This window comes from Corvus kubaryi, unplaced genomic scaffold (assembly GCF_017639235.1).
Source record: "Corvus kubaryi isolate FWS band 111438036 unplaced genomic scaffold, C.kubaryi_AGA036_p1.0 split1-37296, whole genome shotgun sequence".
In the NCBI taxonomy this organism is placed as follows: domain Eukaryota; kingdom Metazoa; phylum Chordata; class Aves; order Passeriformes; family Corvidae; genus Corvus; species Corvus kubaryi.
Genome location: NW_024582075.1, coordinates 9,694,608 through 9,718,583, shown reverse-complemented (window position 1 = coordinate 9,718,583; position 23,976 = coordinate 9,694,608). Strand labels below are relative to the sequence as shown.

General features: G+C 38.2%; 1 long non-coding RNA gene across 2 annotated transcripts in view; it reads left to right on the top strand.

Annotated features, from left to right (window-relative positions):
• The window catches only part of LOC121657377, a 37,586-nt gene extending 16,159 nt beyond the window's left edge, over positions 1-21,427 (top strand). For both annotated transcript variants that reach the window (XR_006013595.1, XR_006013596.1), the window contains 3 exons: positions 9,622-9,700; positions 10,166-10,382; positions 11,257-21,427. This is a non-coding gene — a long non-coding RNA (uncharacterized LOC121657377). The remainder of the gene's footprint in view (positions 1-9,621; positions 9,701-10,165; positions 10,383-11,256) is intronic.
• Positions 21,428-23,976: the final 2,549 nt, after the last annotated feature.

Genomic DNA, 23,976 nt, shown 5'->3' with positions numbered 1-23,976 from the left:
AAACCTTATACTCTCAGTGATATTTACTACAATCAATTCCGCATAAATTGGATCGGTTTTAGTGCAAGACCAGTTTAAAGCTCGACAAAAAGTTGGAAGGAGAAAGTCAACCTCTTTTCTCTGATATCAAAGAAAAGATATTTAAAGAAAGAAAGACATTTTAAGATAATAAAAACTGATAGAAAGTAAATTCTTGCATGCCAATACATGCCAACATACATATGCACATATATATATACACACACATAAATATAAATGAGTACTAGCCATAAAACCTTGTGATTCACCCTATTATGTTCTCCACATTCAAATAACTGTCCTTCATATCTTTTCTTTATGCAAAGCACTAGAAACTGGAAACAAAAACCACAGCTTGTTAAAGCTGTCTTTTCAGAAGGTCCAATATTTTAGGCTAATGAGTAGGAAGAGGAAGTGAGCTTGGAAAATGCGGTATGATCTTTATAGCACAGGCTATAGAGCAGGGTGGTCACACAGGCAGCGTTGGTGCTTCTGAACCATGCAAAACGTGCTGTAACACAATACAGTTTTATCCAGGCTGGGAGCATGGAGAGGGCTGAAGCAGGGCCTCTGTGATCTGCTCTGTGTGCACCTCAAAAACTGTATCTCTTTCAGGGTAGGCAGAGGGGAGAATAGGTGAATTTTGTTCATGAAGAGTATAATTACATAATTACAAATGGCAGTTCAGTTCTCTTATTGAATAGTTAGTGAAGGGAAAACAGCATGGAATAATTCATAACTCATAACAAGGTAAAAATACTCATGGTGGCAATATACTCGACTGATAATCTTTTATATAGGACCTTTTAATTTCTTGTTTTCCAGGTCTCTGCAGAGGAGGAAAGTAATACTATCCGAACCACCAATTAGATGCCTTTTAGCTTTTTACAGGGCATTCCTGTCTTGCTAGTGCTTGCCTCCCTTGGCTGCTACAAAGCCATGCAGTTGATTTTTGTTTTCAAATGACTTTGAAAATACAAAACCTTTGCAGAAGTGCAAAACCTTTATTTATGATGAGATGTCCTCTTTTGGTGAGACTGCTGAATGTAAAATTATTGTCAGATGTATTGCAAAGATGAAAAGACACAGAGAGTGTCATTTGGATGGTAGCTTTTTTCCTTCAAATTATCTTTTTAGTCTAATTATTAGCAGTAGCTTTATTAATATCCATTTGCTTGCACTGCTTGGGAATCTGTGCATTTATGAAACATCACTAGGGTAGAATCTTATTGCCAGAACTGTGAGTAGAGTTTGAAGTGTTTGCAGACAAGTGCAGGTGGTCAGCACTAAAAAAATGTCATTGTCAAGCATTTTACCTCATTTATAAGTGGTACAAGAAAGCCATTATGGCAACAAATCACTCAGCTGTTGGGCCCACAAAGTGGGGACAGCACCACCAAGCAGGTTTTCAGGAAATTAATTATGAGCTGGCAGGTAATTCGTTATAAGCAGTGTGAAAAGGGGTGACTTTTTCCTTTTTTTTACCTTTCATTTTTTGGTTTGATTTGGGGATTTTTTGTTGTTGGTTTTGTTTTTGTTTCTTTTTTTTTTAGTAGGAACTATTTGAACATCAGTGTTAATATAAACGGATTCGTTATAACAGTACAGGGATTTCTGTACAGGTGTATGTGTGTATTGGTATTATTTTCAGCTATTTTCCATTCACTCTTCTTCAGGTGGTGTTAAACTGCATATGTGAAATAACAGTTGCACCTGTAACAATCCTCGTAATGGTTTCAGTGGTGACTGTAGAGAACTTTTAGTTGGGCTGTCCTGCTGAAATGGGCCAGAGGTGGCTTGTGCTAAAAAAAAATAGGAAGCAGAATTTAACCTTTTTTCTTGCACTGTGCTGTGTGATACAGTAAACAATTTAGGATGCTGGCATCTAAAAATAGACCCGGGCTTTTTCCAAGAGTCAGAAAGTAGTATGTTTAAAATGTCTTTCTAGACTGTAAAGTAAAGGTAAACATTCAAGTGGAGCTGTTAATAAAGAAATATTTTCTAATAGAGCCCAAAGGATTTGGTTCTCAGAATGACAAAAAAATATTCCCAAACAAAACCACCAAAACCAAACCCAAAAAAACCTCAGAGAAACTAATAACATAACTCTTTGAATTTTATTTTTTGAGAATATTTTAAAATTTTTTTTCTAAATTTGGTGTTTATTTAAAAGCCAATAAAGCCAGAAAAGAGAATTAGGATACCATGATCTAATAAAAAATAAACAATTTCTATGTAGACTTTCAATTACTAAATTATTTTATGTCAAAAGCTAGAAAATGAAATGCTTCTAAATATAGTGCATTGGAATTTTCTTATCAGTTAATTTTTTAGAAGCTCTACACTTAAGAGCACCATAGTAACAGCTCTGCAACCTGATTCTTCATTACAGTTAATCCACTGAGAGCTTCACTGAAAACATTTCCTCTGGGATCAGAGAGACTAGAAATCAATTCTGATAATACTAGAGCAAATTTAAAGATCAAAACTCCCTAGAAAGTATGTGATGAATAAATAAAGAGATCTTTATTCCTTATATAGTCTTTTTCACCTCTTTTCTACTTTGTTGTGCTGTAAACAAATATCTTTGTCTTGCAAATGGCAATATCTTGAAAGATTTTGTAAAAATGTGGCTAAAATCATTCATTCTGAATCATGTGAGTATTTAAGCTACTACTATTTGCAAAGTAGACTGTGAGAAGGTCAAAGTAATTGATGATATTGAGGTATTGAAGGCATCTTTGCCAATCACTTGTGGTTTCAGCATATGTGTCCAGCGTACATCAAATCTCTATTGAGGGCTGAATCTGAATATTATTTATTACCAACCAAAATAAGGCCAAAGGTTATGATGATGAAAGAAGCACACAAAGGACAAGTCTAGCTATAGTTCCTGTCCTGTGGTTTACTGAGGAGGAATTCTGTTTTACATGGTTGATACCACCTCACTCTGCAGCTGCCTGCTCTAATACCAGAAAAAGCCATCCAAGCATTTTGATTTTATATACTGCAATCTTTAAACAAGGGTTAGGTTGCCCTAATTACATGCTATCAAAAATTAAGAAACCTATCACATGTCACAGACCACCTTGGTGTTCCTGAAGGGGGACAAGCAGAGGTGTCACACTCCACACCACCTTGTCATCAGCTGCAGTTGTCCTTTAAGAGTACAAGCAGCATCTGTGGTAGATGAAATAACTTGAATTCTCATGTGCACTTTTCTTTCAGAAGACAGATCACACTGGATACATTTCTGGTACTGGGCACTGCTACATCTGAGTGCAGTTGTGCTAGAAGGCAAAAAATAATTAAATGTTTTATAAAAATAAAATATGGCAAATCAATATTCTATAAAATTAAAACATTGACTCACCATCTTTTGTGTCATTGCATGTGTCCTTCCATCGTGCCATGCACACTTGGACCACAAGAATGGCCAAAAAAGGCCTGTCAGATTCAAGGTTGCCTGGGGAATGCTCAGTAACGTGTCTCAGCCTGTGTGCATATCCCATATCCTGGACACAATGTGAGTGGTGGTGACAGCTCTTCTGATGCCAGGTTGGCAAAAATGGAGAAAGAATTTTTGTCACTTACCTCACTCTCTCCAATGTTTTTTTCATTTTTAACTCTATTTTGCTCGAAGGGAGAACAAGATATGGTCTGCTTGATGAACTCTGGTTAATAATGAGGTTCAAGATGTGGTAACTGGAGCCATGAGAAGCTCTGCTGGGATGGGGCATCACTGATCAGGGAACCATGGAGGATGTGACTTCCTAGCTGCGTGGGGCCATATTATTGAAATCCCAGTGCAGTTCCTGAAAGTGCAATTGACTTCATAGGGAGAGTAACCGAGCCTTTTGTGTCCCTGTGTATGATATTCATGTATTTGCTCTGACCCTGGCCATGGCTTGGTGGGATAGCTGGGAATCTATGAGGGCTGGCTCTGAGGCATCACAGAGCACAAACCCACTCACCCTTGTCCAAAAATTGTTTGCAGATTAACTTTGTAAGCCTAAATGTCACCCGTCAAAGCAGATAGTATCTTTTTTGAAACTTACCTAGTTCTGGCACAAAGAAATGAGAATATATGTGGGGTGAGTGCACAAAGAGTACAGGAGAGGTAGGAAGGAGAAGCAGAAAGGTGGTTTTGGGAGGCAAAAAGGAAGAAGACAGGAAAATATTTAGAAAAGGCAGGTTGCCCTGTCCCCTCCAGGGGGTGGAGAATTAATCTGAGAGATGAGAAAATCTTTAAAATTATTCATGAGACTTTAAAATGGCTGTATATAAAAGATAGAAATCACCAAAAGACCTTAAAGGGGAATTACAGATGTCATACACAATTTTATTTTAGTGGTATTTTGTCTTGGTTGGATCAGAGATGATCTGAATTTTAAATCTCGTTGTAGCTTAATCTCCATATAATCTCCTAAATGGAAAGATCTACTAGTATCTAATATTTTTCTACTGTACTTGAAGATATAAGCTGTATGTGTTGAGATACTGCCATAATTAAGCAAAATTCACAATGCCTAACGGTTATACCAGCAGTTCAATACCAGAATGGCCTCTAAATTATACAATAGTAATACTTTCCAAACCATTCCATTAAAATGACATTTCAGGACATCCTTTTGCTGTCCTTCTCATCTGAACTTCTCAAAACATTCAAGTTGTACTAATAAGGAAAGAATGAGGATTCATAACGTCGCTGTGATACAGTGCAGTAAATACTGCAAAGCAAATTTATGGAAATGACAAAAAAGAAATAATAGCAATATTTGGAACCAGCCAAAATCACACTTCTTTCCTGTTAATTCCATTTTTAGACCTTCACACAAGTAAAGGTGTTGTAATTCCTCATGTTAGCTCAGAGAGAGGGTTAAGTAATGTTTTTTCACATCTTCAGCACATACAAGTAAGTACCCTGTGCAATTTTTCAGAATTAGAACACAGAGAATTAGTAATTTCTGGGCAGCAAAATCTTACCAGGGGCAGGACAATGTCAGCACCTTTACCAGAAAATCACTGTTGTCCAGCAGACAGAGAATATATTTGAGTCATTTGAGTCTGAGGGAGTGGAGACCATGTGTGAAGGAAAAAACGAAAAATATCCAGCCATTTTCTTGGTTAGGAGCATTGGCACCAAAGAAAAAGGAAATTTGCCACTTTAACGACTCATTCCACAATTTTAAAAGACCTGAAAAGAGTGCACAGCCTTGGTTATATTGATACTCCCAGACTATAGAATAGAAAGCTGAGTGCTGCTCCACCATGAGCTGAAAATGAGTCAGCAGAGGGTTATGACCCATCACAAAAAGCTTTTGATGACCCCATGCAGAAGTACAAGCAGGACAAGATTGAATGAGAGCAGCATGTTTCACCTGAGGCTGAAGCACCTCTAATCAAGCACTTTATGTTTAGGGGAGTTCTTCTGAAGCTGAACACTGCTGGCTGGTGTGACCCAAAGCCATGACATTGTTTTAGGACTCTTCACACCATTGTGGACTGGTAATGTTCTCGTCTGCAGGCAGGATTTTGGGTGGGTTGTCTACTCTGAAGTCAGTTGTGAGCCAGATCTTACCTCCAAGAGCAGTGGAAGGTGTGTCATTTGCTGCTTCTTGCTTGTCTTTGTGGGCTTGGCACACAGAAGAACACACTAACACGTGGTTGTGTAGGATCACCATGCCCTTTTGGAAGAGGCAGGAGATTGCACTGCTACGTGTTGAGGCAGTACAGCTGAACAGCAGGTGCCTCTCCACAGAACAAGGCTAGTCAAAATGGCTTCTAAATAAAAGTGTTGAGCTGTGACAGTACTTAACATAACATGCAAGAAAAAAACTCCTCAATAAACACATACGTCCAGAAGACAAATGTGATGCCTGTCATGGGCTGCAGATGAAACTTCAGATGCTGTATTTCTATTTTTTTTGTTGGGCTCCCCCATGAACTGAGTTATACTGTACCACAATGATTAGCTTACTGTCCCCATTTAGCTCTCAAATGGGGTGTGAATAGTTTAACTCTGATGCACGGTCCATTTTCACTGGTGTTTCATCTGCATTTCATCATGCTGGGAGAATTGAGTCTTTGAGCAGATCTGAGGACAGCTGTACAGAGGGTAGTCATGTTTCCTCGCTGTTTTGTCAACATGTGTGGTGGTATTCCTCCTTCATACAGTGTCAACCCAGTTTGTAATAGTCTTGGAGTAAGTATTTAAGAAATTTGCTCTGTTCTTGTTGATCTGAGGTTACTTCCTGATTCTGGCACTGCCAGGGATATATGAGCCTGAATGGAGGCTATGTGATGGGTGCATAGAGGCAGTCGACTAATTTAGGGAAGAAAAACCCTTCCATGATTTTCCTTTTCACACATGCTGAAAGAAAAGGAGACAGGTATAACTCACGCTCTGTTTACATTGTACTGGTATCAATACAGGGAACCCTGTATAACATGTGGTTTATACCTTCTTGAAGGAATAAGAAAAAAAAAATAAAAAGGCTCCTCACAATTGTTGACGAAAGGAATATCAGAGGTAATGGTCATTAGCACATATCATGAGCTTGACATGACAAACACTACCTACAGGCCTTCTTATGGTTAAAATATTGCTGTTCCTGGATACCTGGGTATTGCAAAACTAAAGATTATTTTAAGCCCTGAGTAAATCGCAATTCCAAGTTTTCATGGTAAATCTATTGCAACAGAACAGTAAATATTACTATGAACCTCTTCACTGATTATCATTGTTCATTAAATCAAAAAAAATGGCCTGCAAATGTACATTATTGAAACTTCTTGCAGTCCTTAGTTAATCCAGTTGGAGTGACTTGGGTACTGCATGTGTCTGCTGGCCCCTAGCAGACCTCCTGGCAGGTGATATGGCTCTGTTTTCCCTTAAGAATTCCAAAGAATTCCATAGAAACACATGCTGTGTAATGTAATACTTCACTGTTCCCTTTCTGAGCCTACAAATTGCTATTGTGAAGAAAAGAAAAAGGTTGCTATTAATATAGTTTAATGTTACTTAACTTATTAGTTAGTGTTTATTTACTAACTGGGTTAAAAGGGAGAAATGCTATTTCAATGGAAATCAGTTCTGGTCTGATAAATGAAGGTACTCACCCATTCCCATGAATAATGTTATATACATCTTTCTTAAAATTACAGGGATTTCAGGAGTTCTGGCATGTATACACAGCCATTGACACAACGAAGGTTAGCCTTAGGGTGACACTTGAATCTAAGAGGAATGGAAATCTTTAATCATTGCTTAGGTCATGGAAAATTATCAAGCTTGCAGCTCTCAGATATCCATCCCTGTGTGCTCAACAACTGCATACCTCCTAAGCCTAGGTCCCCTCCCCCTGCCCCAAGCTACAGCAGTGAAGGCAGTTCCCAGCCCTTGATTTCTGATATGCCAGCATATGTTGGCAGTGCTTCACTTTGAACAAATTTAAATTTCTCTTGGGAGCAGGTTTCACTGGCCTGGGAAAGTAACAGACTGTTCTCTGCTTTCCTCTTCTACATCTGAGTATATACCCTTCCTGTACCCTGTACATTGGCTCTGACATATACATATACATATATATGTGTACATATATGAGGTGAAGCCAAATTTCAGAGCCACTCTTTGTTCAAATGCCCATACAATTACAGTGTCATGTTTAACTTCAATCTTTGGAACAGGAATGATAAAAAACCAAAAAGTAGCAAAAATTCTCATGTGGATATTTGTGTCTGAGTCTTTGGGAAATCCAGCAGTGTGTTAGGGTTTTGTTTTTCTAGGTTTGTAAAATTGTGCTTCCCTATTTGCATTTACAGGAAGTAACATATGTACAATACCTACAAGAACAGAGTAAGATGTGACACTGTTCCTGGTCAGGACTCACTTCCAATCGATCCTATCCTTATCTTAAGACCAACACTTACACTATACAAGGAAGAGTACACAGAGGTTAAGCGACAGCTTTCCCGGGAATGTCCTCCTCCTCTCAGCTGTCGGGGTTCTGTTATGGTCAATCTCCTTAGGCTCTCCATCTCTTTAAAGTATACTATGGAAGTATTCCATTAAAATGCTCCTATTTATTTGTGGCAATTTGCTTGCAAAATAAATTTGAGAATAGTTGAGATTGGATCTTACTGCTTTTGGAGATTCTGCCTAAAGGCAATGCATCTCTAGCCTGTATTTCCACATACTTTGGCATCACTTTGTTCAAGATCAAATCAGAAACACAATAATGATGTAGTTTAATAGGTAGCTGGAAAAGGGGAGCTGGATTAGAGCAAAATACTATGTAGAAAATACCTCTGTGTACTGTGGCAATGTTGTATAGTGTGATGTGAAGGTAAAGTTCACATCCATGTCATATAGGAGAAGAGAGCAGGACACAAAAGAGAGGGCTACAATGAGGAAAAAGTGCAATATCTCTTGCTTCTGGAAAATTTACAGCTTCCTCAAATGAAGCATTCAGTTATGGCAATGGGGTTAGTTTCTAAAAAATGTAGATTAAGCGGCTTCATAAATATGGATACTTAAAATAAGGCACGAACAAAAGCTTCATTCCAGTTTCAAAGATTTTGTGTCCAATCACAGATCAGTCAGTGCTTAAAAAGTGAATAGGGAGGGCAGAAAGGGAAGGGACTGCTTTGAAAATGAGCAAAACTCCAAGCTGTGACAAGCAGCTCCCATGCCCTGCCAGCACTTTGCTTAGACTGTAATGAGATTTATTTGGCGCAATCCCTTCTGCTTCCTCTTGTACTTTGAGGACATGAAAGAAGGTGGAGGCAAGGGAAAGCATTGCCAGATGAAATCTCGCAGGATTGGATGTGGGAGAGGGGCTTGACTCTGTGTGCCACTTGGCCTCAATTCTGCACATCAGCTGAACTTGTCAACCCCTGTGAGCACTCAGAGCTCGGACTGAGTACAGTGTTTGTACTTGAGTACTGTACAGACCATGGCAGACAGCTTTTGTTTTGGTTTTGCTTTTTTTTTTTTTTGTTCTGTTTGTTTTGAGTCTGTTCATTTGTTTCTTTAATTTTAATCCTAGAAACAAATTAATTTCTCCAATATTTTGTTAGAGCTGGAATATCAGCAAACAGTGCCCACCTAGATCCTGATGAGCAGCTAGCAATCAAATGTATCCCAAAAGAGTATATCTGTTCTTCTTGCTTTACCTTTTTTGTGAGGGTCTGTAAAACATTGACAGTTGCAAAGTTAACTTAAGACTGTGAAAAAGAAAGAGGTATATTGTCAACTTTACAGCTCTTTTTGGAATCAGATTACAATTTCCTGATTAAAATTCATTATTGGGAATAGCTTCATTGATTTCAGTGATTCTGAGTCCATCACAACTATTCAGGCTTCACAGGCATATTTGAATCTGGCCAATGGTGACACAACCTTTTCAGTAGATCAGCCTGGTAGAGAGGCTTTGTACTTTTAGTTCTACAGAGCACTTCCAGCACCCCTGTATATACTGGGAAAAAAACTGTTCAGGCATTTTTTTTTTATAGCATCCTTTCTTCCCCAGGAGAAATTGAATGTTGTAATATATTTCCCTCTCTGCTTCTTATATAAAACATGTGGTTTATATCTTCTTGCAGGAATAAGAAAATAAAAATAAAAAGGCTCCTCACAATTGTTGATGAGATGAATCTTCCAGGGTTTGATCCCTTGGCAAAGGTCTGTGCTTTGGCTTTCTCTCTTCTGTTAGTATTTCATGTGCATGCCATATTTTCTTTGATTTCATAGAACTATTTGTCTGTTAGCTTTTTTCTCAGTTGCCCGTTTCTTTTCCTTTACAAGATGCTTCATCAAATTGACTATTAAGTCCTCTCTTTTCTGTATTTTTTGGCTACCTCATTTCCTCAGTGACCATTCCTCAGGACCAGAGTTTGTGCAATGCACCTCTGCCATTTTGCCCATGTTTTCTGTCTCTCTCTTCCCTAATTTCCATTTTTTTTCTCATGTAACTGTCACTTCTTACTTCTAATGCTGTTTTTTGGAAAGTTCTCCTCCTCTAAGCAAAGCTGTCTTTTCTTTAGTTTTTTTTCCCCCTCTTATCTTTTTTTACCTTTCACTCTTATTATGATTATTGTGATTTACTTTTGTGTTCCCATAACAAATACCAACATTTTATTTCATTAGACATTTTGGAATCCATGTCAAAATCAAAATTGCCTTCTCAAATTGCTACTGGTTTAGAAGACTCTTCCAAATTTTTCTAATGAGAATGGAAATAGCAACCATACCTCTCAGGTTATTTTCTTCGGTGAAATGAAGCAAATATTTTCAGTTAAATGTTTTTGTCACAGAAAAAGAGACTTTGGACCAAAACAGAGAATTTGCTGTGTTTTGACAGTAGGTAAGTTATGACACAATTTCTCAGTGTTATGTTGAAAACCTCTGTGGAAATAGTTATATATTTGTATAGTGAGTCCTTCTGGGCTAAGTATGGTTTCCTCTGAATTCATCTATTGATCTCTCATTGACTGAAGTGCTGGGTCCACCATGTAGGACCTGAAAATAATTTTCAATAAAAGGACCTGTAAGATTTAAAAAAAAACCCTATAGGAGTTCATACCTGCAAGAACCTCTGATGCTGGCTTGTGAACTGGGGCTGCTTTGTGAATATTGAAGCCTCTTGATTCCCAGCCCAAGTCATTGAATGGGCATGGAATGGAGAGCCAAGGACACTAACTTTATCAGTCTTCCTCATTTAAGCTCTTCCTGCTCATCATTACTTAGCTGCTAGGGGAAAACAGAAAATCTCAGCTAGTAACATCAGTATCTGTCACGGAAGTCCAAGTAATTTAGTGGTAAGCCGCCTTTGCAGATCAGAACCTGGATTTGTAGGACTAAATAATTTCATGCTCTCCAAAGAGCATTAGAAATGTTACTTAGTTTGGTCCTAAAAGAAATTTTGTCAAATATACTGGATTTAATAGAGTCTAGCGGAAATGGTTAAACATCTATTTATTTTAATTAATGAAAATTAAAAGGAACATCTTAAACTCTAATTTGGTGTTCTGCTAATTTAAGCAAAGATGAATGAGGCATATTAAAAATGAACACAGTTATTATTTTTGTGGGTTATATAGCCCCCTTTCTCACTACATACCTCAGTTAGCAAAGTCTACTTTCAGCAGTGGCAGTTTCATTATCACTTCTAATTTAGAAGCCCTTTGTAGCACAATAAAGTTTCCAACGGTTAATGACTCCCGTTTCTTTCTGTGCAGGTTTACCTGGTGAAAACTGGTGTCAGAAGTTCCTCACTTTCCACTCTTGGATTGAGGTCATCATCCTCCAGACTGCTTTACCAATAGTGAACTTTCTTCTCAGTTCTGACCTGTGCATTCACGGCACTTGGACCGAGTATAAGTAGTGCTGTCACCAAATCCCTGTGCTGTTGTTACCCTTACATCTGGCGGCTACTGTAGCCAATATACTTCAGTTACTTTTAGGTACTTACCTGAGCAACTTAGTATCTCTGTGAGGGTTGCCGCACTGTGGGACAACTGCAATTGCATCTCACAGAGCTGTCGCACATCTTAATTACATGTTCTCCAAAGTGCTTGGAGGTTCCCTGATAAAAGTGATTTCAGTATGCAAAACACTGCAGCAAAACAAACTAATCTAGATGTCAGAGGTCAGCCCTGTCTGCCTACATTAACCTAATAGCCTGTGCTTTTCCTCTTTCCTTCATCATTTGCCAGAACAGATAGGGTTTGTTTTTCCTTTGATCCCATGGAGTTGACAGTGAAAGATGATTCTCAGTTTGTCATCTTGAACCTTCCCACTTTCCTGGTGATGTGACCCATGACATGAGGAAGATCTGTAATCATGGACAGATGCCTTTCTGAGGAATGTCCAGATACCGCAGAAGAGGTGGGAGAGGACCACACAGAAACCTGTGACTCCCGAGAGCAGCAGCTGGGCCCTGGAGGCGTATAGTGAGAAATAACTGTGTCAGGAGCAAGGATTTTTCAAAAGCTATGTGTTAGAATTTTCACAAGGTAGCTCACTACTCTAAAGAGTCTTATTTTCTCAACAGGGTAAGTGTTTCAGGCCATTTTAAATATACTTTTGAAATAAGACACTGTTTTCAATGGTGCTGTCCCTGTGTAACATGAACTCTGTTTCTGTGATATTTTCATATCACTCTGTGCTACTGGGAATGGTGATATTTCTGTGCTCGATCTTCAAAAAATTAGAAAACTGCTGAAAATGGGTTTTGTCAATGAAGAATAGGACTCACTCAGGATCCAGCAATGGGTTGTATGTTCATTAGAGGTACCAAGTACATAAACAAGACTAAGGGTAAAAAAAGACTCAACAACTGTTGAAATCATTCAGCCCTGTTATTCTTCACATCTCAAAGCTCTTAGCATACTTTACAGTGGAATAAAACCAAATTATGTCTGATAGATACACAGAAGATGCAACATCAAAGCAAATTGAGCAAATGAGTCTCCTGTCTCACTTCATTCTCAAAGTAGTGCCAGCTTGAAAATTAGAGGGGAATGTTTCAGGATTTTTCTAAGCTCTTTTTAAAACTTCTGGCTGCGCTTCTGGATACCAGCCAGCCTCCCTTGGTTATCTATCCCACTTCCCAATGTCCTCATGAGGAGCAATTTTCTTCCAATATCCAGCCCAAAACTTTCTGATTATCTCTTGTCCTCCCAACATATACTATTTTGGAGGACCTGTCTCCATCTCTTAAATGGGCCCCTGGTGCAGTGGTCACCCTCAATTGGTGACATCTGCAAATTTCATGGAAGAGTACTCCAGCAACTCTTCCAGGACACTGATAAACATGGTTGGTTTACAGGACAGGTCCCACATCTACTTGGACTAACAGTCACCATTGATACTAGAGGTGATATTAAAACATTGTGTTATTGGCTTTAAAGAGCAGAAACAAACTCTAAGACCTTGGAGGGACTGGCAGACTAGAGATCTCACAGAAAAAATCATAGCAATGTTCATGAGATGTAGAAGTGATTCTCCTTAGGAGACAGCCCATTCACTGAGACTCATTATACAAATTTAATAACTCTTTAACATATGCAGCTCTTGAAATTTATTGTTTCAGTCAGATCTTGATCACTAGCACATCTGATTAAAAACAATGGACTGAATTTTGGCTTTTTCCATCAGTTTCATGTAAGAAATAATAACTAATTAATAGCATCATACTTCTCAAAGAGTACTCCAAGCACCTTTAGCAAACCTATGAATAGAGAAATTAGGGTTGTTAGAAGCTAATCATCTAACTTCTGGTAAAGACTCCTTTGATAATGTTATTGACTTCTTAAGGACAATGTCAGCAGAGTGTTCTGTGAGACAGGCTTCTCCAGAAACATTGTCAGCCACAAACAATACCAAGTTCCTGCACTGGAGCTCATTGATGCTAAAGTTTGAAGGCCTTCAGGGCAAGACACAAGGAAGTATATTTAACTCAGAATTGACTGCGCTTTCTCTTGTTTTGCTTTGGTAAACTCAGCCTCTCCCCTCCCCCTCATACCAAGCTGCTTACATAGCCACATGATCAGTTTCTGTAGTACACTGGTTGTCCAAGCAAGGGTCATCTTTTATTGCTCCTATTTGAACTTTGCAAATCAGCTAAAGGCTGGGGATATTGTATAAACCACAAGACGGTGTCAGCAAGTTCTAGGTTAATGCTTTCCTTTAACAAAATAATATATTTTGTTTTCCACTACTTTCAAACGTACAGGAAGTATAAAAAACTTATAATATACAGGAAATTGTTTAGATGCAGGAACTGTCTGACTGTTCTGCAATGGAAAAACTGCTAATACTCAAAAAGAACTTGTCTTTCTTGAAGAAATATCCTCTGATTGTACAAGATCCAGAGTAACCTGTATTTTGACAAAGGCATATATGCATAACAATTCCTGTTCGAAGCTTTCTACATTTTTACACTTATTCTGGAAGAACATTTTGGAAACTTTCCTACTAAATTCTTAAAGGTTACTCCTAAAACAAGGTACTCAAACACACCCACAGGGATACCATTTTCTGTATCATCCTGTGAGTGTGTAGCACCTAATTTAACTCTATCATGTCTCTGTGCAGGTGTAGTGACCCATTCCTAGGAGGATTGCATTCCCTCCACATTGCTGTGTGCCTCTGCACTTCAGCTCTGTTCCAACTGTCAGACATCCAGAAATCCCAGCATCCAGATATTGTTGAAAAAATATGAATGTTTCTCAGCTTTTGGGAGAGAGAATGGAATTAGAGATAAGAAAACCTGGATGACAAAATACAGCAAACACAGACTGAGTCTTACCATTCTTGACAAGTATTGAACCCACACATCCACCTTTTGGGTATATTCAGACATATGTGAGTTAACTCAATAACTTCTAAAAGCTGCAGTTAAGTTCTTTGTAATAAAAACCAGCTTTTATATCTAGTCTTCAGGTGTTTTTTGGTATTAGAAAATAATGCAATAGATGAACTTGCTAGAGGAATAGTAACAAAACTGAAAATATATGCCTAAATATTTCCATCAAGTAACAGCCAGTTCTAACCCACTATCAATATTATGGTGCTAATAAATTGCATCATCCTATTATTATTAAAATGATAGATTAAATAAGTGACTGGCTCTCCTTAAAGAATACAGCTTTTCAATGGTCCCACAGAATAAAGCAACTAAAGCCTCATCTGTTAAAACTGCAACGACCCATACTACCTGCAGGAAAAGGCATGTCCACTCCCGACGTGGAAGAAGTACTTGAGTGACTTTAGAAAACAAACACTTAAATGCAGCTTCTTAGAAAGCCAGTATCACTGTGACTGCCTGCCTTGGGGACTTTATGTTTTCTCTGTCCTAGTGAGGCTTCTCTGTGTAATTCCTTTTTTCTTTTCCGGTAAGCCAGTGTACACTGACACTTCAAAAGTTAAACCCCTTTCCCTTTCCTTCCACTACTTAATTTGCTTTTCTGTCACTGCATGCTGCATATGAGAGGTGGAGCAGCCTTTTAACTTCAGAGATAGTCTTGATAGGAGGCCATATGAAATCAAACAAACTTTCAACATTTCAAGGGCAGTAAGGTGGCCACAAAACTAGCACCTGGATCCAAAACTAGATGGATGGCCCAGACAATCCATCCACAGCCTAACCACAGGTCAGACCAACTCCAATGTTGCTCATACTGTCCTTTGCCATTCAGCAAGAAGCCATATCTTTCTGCCCAAGGAATTTCCTTCACAGGGATTGCCTTTAAAGAGGGAGGGGAAAGTCGGTCTCCTAAAGAAAATGCACATGTATTCCACCTAATGAAAGATTTATCAAAAAAAAAGAGATAAATCCAACTTTTGTTGTTGATAAGCATGGGGAAATGGGAATTGGACTTCTACCTCATTTCATAGCAGTCTGATTTTTCCTAGACTTGAGGAGAAAAAAAATAAAAGAAAAAAATTATCATAAATGTTTGTTTTTCTACGTGAATTCCTTCAGGTGGGGTTCTGCTAATTCACTCCCTGCCCATTTAGCTGCCAGTATAAATATACAAAACATTACTTTTTTAGGCTCATTGTCTGCAGTTGAACAACTGTTTATTGTTCTTCATTTCATATTGCTGGTGTAAGACAGAGGATTCAGGTACTTTTGACAATCAGTAACATATATTACGTTTGTTTTGAATGCACATACAAGCTAGAGAATTGCTTGAATCAAAATGATGCTTAAACATAAAAAGAACACCCCAGCTCCAAAGCCTTTGCAGTCTGAGACAACAGACAATGTACATGACAATTTAATACAATTTTTAGTGTAAGTTGTTTGATTCAATCAATTTAGACTCCAAATGCGATTTAGGCTCCGAAGACTTAAACAGGCAACTAAAGGGCAGCCGCTGAGAGCAAGATGGGCAGATGAATCCATTCACGCGTAAACAAGCATGGAAAAGCTTGAAGGCCTTCATGGCAAAGTTTGGGTTCAACACCTCTTTTAGATTTTAAGCTATTACCCTACTTCAGGATGTGATTAAAAGTGAATTGCAGTAAAAAATCCAAAAAGCCCAAATGAAATAAACCTCGTTTCTTTCCCTTTGATTTCAGCTTCCCTACTTATGCTTCTGTCTTTTAAACAGAAATGACTGGGTTTGTAATAAGAAAAAGTGTGATTTCCAGCTATTGATCCATTTTCTTGTTAACAGAATTCTATGAGACACACATAAGAACTTGGTCAAGGTATAATTTTAAGAAACTAGCACAAAAGAAAAGAAAAAGCTAATAACCAAGGTATTGAATTGTGTATGTCTAAGGTGTGCAGGTAGATTCCTTAGGATGAGCTATCTGGAGGGACATCAAGTAGAAAAATATTGATAAAATTATAAGGAGTTGTGCCCGTAGTTCTGCCCTAAATTCTGCTGAGCAGATGAGGAGCAGAAGTACCTCACACTTTTTTGTTATTAGCTTTCACTAAATTGTGCAGGAAAATATTTGATTCATATATGCCTGAATTTTCCAATCAGCTAAGCTATGTGTTGTGCTCTTGCAAAATATCTTTTCTACTTACTGACTAGAACAAGGCAAGCATTAACTTTTTGCCACAGCACAAAGTGAAATTCTATATAATCCCCACATTATGACTCCTGTTCCCTTTAGTTTAATCTACAACTCTGGGAATTTGTTATACAACAAGAAACACATTTTAAGAATTGTCACATTTTTTAATTCCTTTTTGTGTTTGAAGCGTCACAAGCATTGTGGCTCCAGTTCAAGCCAACTGGAGCCTGGAAAATGAAATATAAGCTAAAAATACCATAAAAATGGAAATTTTTATCCTTAATCTTGTGTAAGGTTTTTACATTCTGCAGTGAAGCTATCTGAACGTGAAAGAGACTATGACTGAAAATTGAGGAGTATTGCAGCAATCCTCTCATCCACACTGGTTGAACCCATGAGTCCTGCTCATGAAAGGATCTTTGCAAGGAGACCTTGCTCCATCCAGGGACCTACAAAAGCCTGCAGAAGCTTTCATGATAGGATGGCTCTGTATCGAAGGATGGTGGGTTAAGTGGCACCGAAGAGGATGAGGACAAGAATGGCTCAATAGATAAATGCAACTGTTTAAAATATGGGCAATCTGTGTTGTAGTTTCTCTTCTGCTGTTGGTTTCTGGTGAAGCCCTGGGCGTATCTCTTACTCATGGTGGTTGACCGTATAATGGGGAGAACAGCCTCAAGGAGAATGGCAGCAAGGACATTTGCAAAAAAAAGGAAGGAAGGATGTGGGATAAGACTATCCCATACCAGATAACACGGTTTCCAGGGAGGGTTGACATGATCAATGCTATGCTTCTATGTATATCCATCAGGAAAACTAGACACCTCCAGCCTCTTCAGGACCTCCATGAGCTTCTGGGAAGACGAGATCTGGCAGAACATGCTTTCTTGTACCTGCATGCCAGTGACATGTATGAGAAGTGGAAGAACCATCTCTCCCTCTGCTTTCAATTATGAAAATTCTGTAATTTACTCAGGTTGCATGTCAGGGCTGAATAGTGGCCTAGAAAGTTTGCAAATATGTATTAATAAATAATCATGATGCCAAAATAATTGTATTTGTAACACATCTAATGCTCTTAAGCATTGCTGTGGGTGAACCTGAAAGACAGAAGTAGTATTTTTATGCTAATGCACTATAAAATGTCTTAGCAAAATAAGCAACTCCCTCTGCAGTGAGTGTTTATTTTCCTTGATACAGTTTAGTAGATTCTCATGTGACAGTCTTTTGTGTTGTATTTGTAAAATGATCTCTATGAGAATAGCACTGTTATAATATATTACAATCTGAAGGTGTTTGAGCAGCAGAAAGCTGCTAATACAGTGCTTCACAATGGAGCATTTAAACAGTTTAGAGAGCAGCTTTCATGTACAGTGCTTTAAAGAACTGCTACAAGCCGTGTTTGCACTGCTTTTGGAAAAGCAGGGTAATACTCAGGGGACAATTCCTTACCAGTGAGCTTCCTGTCACTGAGCGTTCATGTTGCTGTTCCAGCAAACCCAGGTGGGAACCATTTCAAGGAAATTTTGAATACTTCTCCTTTTGCCCAGAAACAGCTTAGCTATTTTTAGGGATTTTTCCATTGGCCTGAAGCGCATTTCAGTTGCTTAGCTTGATGGAGAGTGGCATATTGTATGTTGTGTTGAATTGAGAAAATGACTATGTTGCATCATGTCTGCATTTGGCACTGAAGGATGCTAAGATGCTCATATTTCCTCATACTTGTGCCAATTTATATGCAACACAGATATACCATAAATAAAATGTAGGGTATTGGATCCATCCTGCACGCATTTAACCTTGTGACACCTTGATGGCATTTGACTTCTTTGTGGAAGACTGGAATCAGTCACAGTGTGCCCCAGTCATAGGGTACTTAAAAATAAGGTGCTGTTGCTGTGCAAAGACTTGCTGTAATGCATCCTTTTCTTAATGGAAAATGCACCCTAGAGTCCTCATGGGGTTTAGACTATCAGGAGAAACAGATTGTCCAGTGGGGAGATACAGTTCCATGTTCAGGAAGTGCCTTTGCCCCGAAGAACACCACAACTGTGTGGGGAGATCTGCCCCCATTTCCCTTCATTCTCACCACACACTGCCGGGATGTGATCAGATTCAGTTGCTTCTATTAATCTCAAGACTAGATGGCAGATGAGCTGCATGGCTAGGCCAAAATAGGTTCCAGGGAATCAGCTGCAAAATTTCTTTTTGCTGTTTTCCTCCTCAATTCTTGTATCACATTTGGGGAGAAAAATAAAGCTCTTAGGCACTCTGTTTTAATCCATATAACTAGTACAATTAGTGTAACAGTAAGTCAGCTTTATATCATTGACTGAAATGTGGATGATTAAACAATTTTCTTTGGAGACACAGAAATTGCAGTGATTTTCCAGAATGAAATTGCAATGATTTTCCAGATCTGGTGTGTGAGGAAGAGGACTCTGCACTTGATAGTAATCTATCTTGCACTGCTTGATGCAAACCACCAGGCTGAGTTTGCACAGGGATTGCATCATTATTAACCCTCACAATTGACAGTGATGGAGTAACAGGAGCATCACAAGCTAATTTTGTAACTCTGCCACTAGAAACAGGAGATTCTAGTTTTTGAGTCTGCAATTATTTTCAACCTTTTGGTACGTACATCTTTATTCCCTCAGAAAATGTCGCGTCTTTTATGTAAATATCTCAGCAATAACCAAGAAAAGATCTTCTGATCTAAATTGAAAAGATCAGCCACAGTCTGCTCGGCAAGCTGAATGGCATATTGAAGTCACTCTTGATTTAGTTATTTTAGGAGATCAGTCCCTATCACAGTTGTTCTCTTTAGCCCTTCACAATGAGTTGAGGATGCACTTTGGTTTCGTATGTTACTTAGCTGAAATAGCAAATAAAAAGACTTCCTAAAGCTCTTCATTTTTCAAGTGAATGAGTTCATTTAGGCTGTTGAAAGATAACATTTTAAATGACCCTTAGAAACAGGTGTTTTGTGACAAATTGAGGCCCTGTCCATAGAAAGTTCCATGAATGGCAGTGAGGACTTTGCCTTCAATCCAGGATAGGATTTGAGTCAGGATGAAAGATGAAATATCAGTGTATTGATATTTAATCCTGTAGTTTCAGCTGGTAGTGAATCAAGTAGCAGCTCTTCAGGAGTCATCCTTTCCTCCATGGAATGAAGCTGCGATCGGTATTTCATACCCTCACACGGTTCCCATCACTGTCTGATGTGTAATCTGATACTGTATATATCTTAAAAAAATGAAGACACAAACCACGTTTTTCTTTTTATTTCCTATCTGTTCAAATGCAGGCTGTAACATGCAGTGTTACCACTGCTCATAACTATGACACTTAATTACATTTCATGAGTTGAATTTGGGATTTGAATGTCACTCAAGTAGTTCTTGCACACTTTATGATGTATATTTAATCCAGAAAACCTGAAGAAAACAGATCATTTAATTTTCTAATCGGTTTACCAGATACAGGCTGTGAGGCATGGAAATATTTTGAGCATTTTCTATGTTTTTTAATGAAGTGTTACTACAATGAGAGGCGGATGTTACAGCCCAGCTGTTGCCATACACAGCAGTGGCTGCTGTGCTCTGTGCAGAGCATCACATGCTGGCTCTCAGTGAAGCTTCAGGACTCCAGCCAAGGATGGCTGGCAGCAAGTTGGAGACTGTGATGGTTTTCCTGTTCTGTATTTTTTTTTCCCTCTGCAGTGGACAAATACCTCAAAAATTTTGGAATTAAAATTATTCAAGAGGATGAAATATTTCTAGAGGATGAAAAAATGGAGACTGGATGCTTTCTCCTTCTGCCTTTGCAGATGTATAGGCTGTGGGTTTGTGTCCCACAGGAGCTCCACGAGTAAAGGAGACCCGCTGGAGTCTGTCTCCAACAGGGTGTTTTCTTCTTGTGTTGTTACCTCCTCCCTGCAAGTTAATCTTCTCCACTGATGATATTTTGTGGAGACACAAGATTCATGGGTTCCATGAGGATGCAGACCAAGTTCTTCCTTTCAGTGTGGAGCATCTGAAGTTATGGGGAACATGCTATCAACAGTAAAACAAATGTGCATCAGATCCCTGGGGGACTTGTTTGGAGGGAACGCTGCACACATGGCATCCATCTGAGAACCAGAAGTATTGTTATTCAAGTGTTTCTGAAGCAAAGGAAACAATATGATGCATCCATAAATCCTTCCTCATGAGCATGTGAAACTGTAGTACTCAGACATTATGTCTGAATGGTAGAGTAGTACTCAGACATTATGTCTGAATGGTAGAAGAAACTGGAGTATTGGGGTCTTCACTTCCCAGGTAATCATTGTAAATGGAAAATCACACATTTTCTCGCTGAAAGAAATGTGTATGTATTGGTGTTTTATTTACTCAACTGTTTTTTCCCCCAATAATGAAATTACTATTAGAAGAATTCCGTGTGGCTGCAGAAACTTGAAAGTAAAATAAGAGCTCTATCAATCAGGGCCATATACACATATTATTTTTTTAGGATCAAGGTACTTTTAAAGAGCTGCTACCATCTGAATTGAAAACAGAGAAGAGTCTGTAGGATGACAGTATCCCAAGGTCTCTTAGACCTGGAGCCAGCTAGTAGGCAACAGGAGAGATTAGAAATCAATTTTGTTTGGAAGGAATTATTTCAAAGTGATTTGATAAAACAGAGAGGAGTGTTATAAAATAGCTGAGGTAAATGCTTTTATCTTGGGAGAGAAGATTCATCTTTTGTTTGAGTGGCAATGGCTCAATACTTCATGCTTAGCTCCTATTATGATTATATGCATTTAAATTCAGATAATGTACAGCAGTTGAAAAAATAAAGATAAGTGAAAACAAGGAAGTCTTGTATTTCCCAGGATATTGATTTATTCATATGATTAGGAGTTAGACCTCATATATATTTATACTTTAAATCAATGCCCAGTGAAAGAACCTACAACTGACTTGAAAAAGTGGAATCTGTGGTGTTAAGCTTTCCTGGGAGATGCTTAGCACTTTTGGCTTTTAGCAACATCTCTAGGAACTGACTGTGCCTTGTGGCTCATCCACATTGAGCTCTACAGAGTTCAGGAAATTTTCCATCGTTTCCTAACTTTAACTCTGCTACCCCGACTGTCCTGTGTTCGCACCACAGCCCTCAGTGAGGGGCAAACCACACGATGTTGTTCAATTGTCCAATGAGTTTTTTGTTCCAGAGTCTGGAGCCCTTTCCAGCTTTCCAGTCTCTTATGATACCAGAAGTAGGACTTAAAGAAGGAAAAGAAACTTCTCCAGCAACTGGATTTAAACTTAGAATTTTTACCTGAATCAGCATTTCCTGTCCTTTGTTTTGCACCTTGTAGTATCTCTGAAAAAGCTGTGTTGGTTTGACCCTGCTTTGTCAAAATTATTGTGTCTGGCAGTAGTGGTTGAATTCTTAACTAGAACAACATTACTACTGTTGTTGTTGGGAAATGTTATTGTCTTTTTGTACATATTTCTTTATTTTTGACAGAATGAATATTGGGAATTTGCATAATTCTTCTGAAGATTGAACTCTGCTCTAGGCAGCTAATAGCTCAGTCAGAGTTTGGCCTTTTGAAGCTGTGTCAAAAAGATTTAAAACTGTAATTTTATCAAACTGTGTCTTCTTTATGCAGCCTAGATCCTGATACAGAAGTCCTCAATGACACAGGTATTTACTGTCCATGCTGAAAAGTGCTGTTACTTTATTAATATGGCAAACCTAAAACTAAGTATTTGAATTCTTTCGTCCTTTGCTGAATTCAAGTCCAGTTACACACAACATCAACTGTTTTCTAACTTACATGTACTTGGAATTCAGCAAAGAAACTGTATTTTTGCTACCAGAGTTACAAGAACACACCAAAAATATTTCAATACTCAACAGCACTCTCATTAAAAGAACAGAGCCCTTAACAAGTTTCACATTACTTTATCTATATAATTCAGGTGTTATCTTGAGATCTGCATATATCTTGCATTCATTTAATGCAAACAGAGACTAATTGCATAATAATAATTATTTTTAATTATAAACCAGCTTATATTGTAGTAACCTTATTTATTTTTAGAACATTACTGAATCTTTCTTTGCCAATTTAGCCAGATACATTTGGACAGTTGCAAAGCCATGACAGCCAGTAGGACTCCATAGTTATCCATGCACAGACTTGTAAAATGCCTTGGATATGGCCAATGCACAGTAAGTCTGTTCGCAAATGGCTCTTTGCAGTGGGATTCCATACAATGCCATGATCTGCCCAACCCTAACGAGAGATGGCTGCACAATTGCAGAATTATTATTTTCTCCTTATAAGGATTTCAAAACTGGTTTCTATTTTCCAAAGCTGAATACACAAATATCCTCAGTAGTATCTTCATATTGAAATCGGTCACCGACTTTACTGGAAACAGAGTGATACTCAGAAGTTCAAACAGTTCTGATCTAGTGCTTTCAGAATGGCCCTGTATACACAAAAAACGATAAGTTCATTTTATACAGCAGGAAACTGAGGCAAAAATTATAAAGCAACTTGATTAAGCATTCAAAAGTAGAATTTTTCAGGTTTGCTAATCCTAGGAATTCTATAGCTTAGGTTGCATCTTTAAAACTGATTCATAATTTTTGGCTATCAGTAAAATTCACAAAAATAAATTTCTGAGTCCTTAGTATATGGTATTTTCAGTTTATGCACATGGTTAAATAATTTACTGATTACTCTTTATGGTGTCCTAAGAGCATTCAAAGCAGGTGAGAGCAGTTTGTGAATGGTATTTAATACATTGCAATTCATGACCTTCTGATGGTATAAGAAAACTTTTCAGTGTTGTATACCAGATCCTTGTAAAAGTTCATGATTAAAACTGTAAAACAGGTAATCTAAAGGACAGCAATTAATAGAGGCAGGTTACCAGCAAGAAGCATCTGTATTCATGAGAAACAGATAAAAGAATAGCCACAGATTTGTTCTAATGTTACAGAAAGTGGTTATGACAGTGAGTTTAGGGGAAGGTTGTTTGTTTCACTCTGGATGGTGCATGAGAGAAACAATGAAATTCTCAGGAGGTTCAGTAACAAACTCTTACTTGCAAACTTTAGAATGTTAAGGTAGAATAAGATACTCAGCAAATTTTAAGATGTAGCCATTTTGGCTGGAAATGCAACAATATAAAGCATAAAAATAACACTTAAGAAAATTTATAAGCAGAAAAGAAAGAAATAAATAGAAAGGATAAGAGTAGAAAGATACTACCTGTGGATCCAGCGACAACATATTGGTTGAAGTGATGGTCAGAGTCTTGATCTGTCAGGGATAGAGGAAGCCCATGAAACACAAAGTTCAATGGGTTAATATATGCTCAGGCTCTGTGGGAATGCCCAGGTAC